The sequence below is a fragment of the Aplysia californica genome, unplaced genomic scaffold (assembly GCF_000002075.1).
Source record: "Aplysia californica isolate F4 #8 unplaced genomic scaffold, AplCal3.0 scaffold00192, whole genome shotgun sequence".
Taxonomy (NCBI): Eukaryota; Metazoa; Mollusca; class Gastropoda; order Aplysiida; family Aplysiidae; genus Aplysia; species Aplysia californica.
The window spans coordinates 90,162-92,412 of record NW_004797462.1 but is presented as its reverse complement, the minus strand read 5'-3'; positions in this window follow the sequence as shown (position 1 = coordinate 92,412).

The following is a 2,251-nucleotide window of genomic DNA, read 5'->3' as shown; positions in this document are numbered from 1 at the left end:
TCTATCTATCTATCCATCCATCTATCTATCTATCTATGTATCTATCTATCTATCTATCTATCTATCTATCTATCTATCTATTTATCTATCCCAGATGTACCACTACAGGAAAGAAACAAACTACAATTCTGTAAGGATCGAAACTCTGATCCTAATTCTTCATTTCTCTACTCAGGTGGCTCAGTCGGACAGCGCAGAAGCTGTCCTGTGCTGTATGTGCTGCCGGACGGGACCAATCGTTTGCCAATTTTCGCTGGACAAAACCGGCTTCGTCCCAGGGGAAGCGATACATATCCGCGGGGAAATACTAAACAACAGTAACAGAAAGATTGCCTCGTCCACAGCGCGGCTCATGATGGTGCTTCGTCTCTCCGTCCTTTGTCTGTCCGTCTGTCTCCATTTTTGTCTGTCTCCATGTCTGTTTCCATGTCTGTCTGTGTGTCTGTCTGTGTGTCTGAGTGTCTGTTTCCATGTCTGTCTGTCTGTCTGTCTGTTTGTCTGTCAGTCTGTTTGTCTGCCTCCTTGTCTGTTTCCATGTCTGTCCGTCTGTCTGTCTGTCTAACTATATCTGCCATCCTCTCTGTGTGTCCAGAGCGCCCCAGTCTATAGATTTTTCGAAATAAAAATATCATAGCAAAATGGTTTGTTCAACCTTTCTGAGCATTTTGTAACAACAACAACAACAACAACAACAACAACAACAACAACAACAACAACAACAAAAACAACAACAACAACAACAACAACAACAACAACAGCAACAACAACAACAAAAGCAACAACAACGACAACGAAAGCAACAGCAATAACAAAAACATCATCAACAACAAGCATTTTGGCTTCAGTGTTACTTTTCTTTTTTCATTCAAGAAATTGTGACAGCAACAAGCAGGAAATTCAAATACTCCAGATTTGTCTCATTTAGGCTGTTATTTTGGCCACTTAGCAGCTATGTAGTGCCAAAAAAGTATCCCTCTTAATTAATGAAATGTGGCTTTGAATGTTGAGTTATAGTAAGATTTTCTATGCACTTGCGGAAGAATACAGGTGCAACAAGAGAGTAACAAAGACAGAAAAGAAGGAGGAGAGATAAGGGCGATAGATATTAATTTGATCGAAAAGAAGGAGCAAACCGCACCGGAACACCTTCCAAACACCCACTCATTCAGTGTTTTGCTATAATATTATTATTATGACTTGTTGTTTTTCCTGCCCAGCACAAGGAGTACCACGCGGAGATGAAGTCCAAGTCGCACACAGTGTGTGTCGCTGAGATCAAACGTGGTCCGATCAAGCCTCGGGGTACAGACAGGTGGGAGGGGGATCCACTGGTCTTACCGTCAGTCCCAGCCTCCTACCTGCGGGGCTGCTCAATCATATCCTTGGCCTACTGGGTGGAGGTGAGATGGGGGGTTCTCGTGGGCGAGAGGTTGCGGTGATCGCCTCTCATTCAATGGGTCCCGGGTTCGAATCCGGACTGCGACGGACAATTTTTTTTCTCTAAACATGATCTCCTTTGCCTCCTTTCCTGCTCTCAAACAATTTTCTCTATCTTCTGCTTTCGTCTCCACTTTCTGCCCCCACCCCTTCACCTTCTTTGCCTCCTCTTCTGGGCTCCTGACTCTTTCTGTAGCCTTTCTGCTGCTACTCCTTGGCTACTTCTTACTGCTGTCTTTCAGCCACACCCCTGATCTTAGAGTAGGTAAGATCGAACACCTAGCCTTCTTGGATAAGGGCGAAAATTCTCGGAGGTCCCGTATCCAAGGTGCGCACGTTAAAGTCCTCTGGAGGTTCGAAATCGATAAGAGTAGGCTTCGGCCGTCATCCGGGGAAAATTCTAAATTTGTACCAATTGAACATGTTTAATGTGTTCCGCGCGCTCATAATATGACATTATGCAGTTGCGAAGGCCGTAAAACACTTTCAAAAAAAAAAAAGGAAAAAGAAGTGAGCCGCTGAGAAGGCGTGCTGGTTCAATGCGAAGAGGATTCGACTTTTCTACCTTACTCGTGACAGGGGTGTCGAAGTACCAATTTGAGGCTATACCATCCATCTAAAACATAATTTTTATATTAAATTCGTGTGATCATTTTGGATTACAATTAGTTTGATTTGCCCTCTACTTTCCGTCGTCCATTTCTTTCAATAGCCAAAATAATGATGATGAGCTTTACAACGACGACGATTATGATCATGATGATGAAAATCATCAATTCTTCCGGATGATCGGGATAATGATAATGCCGCTCTG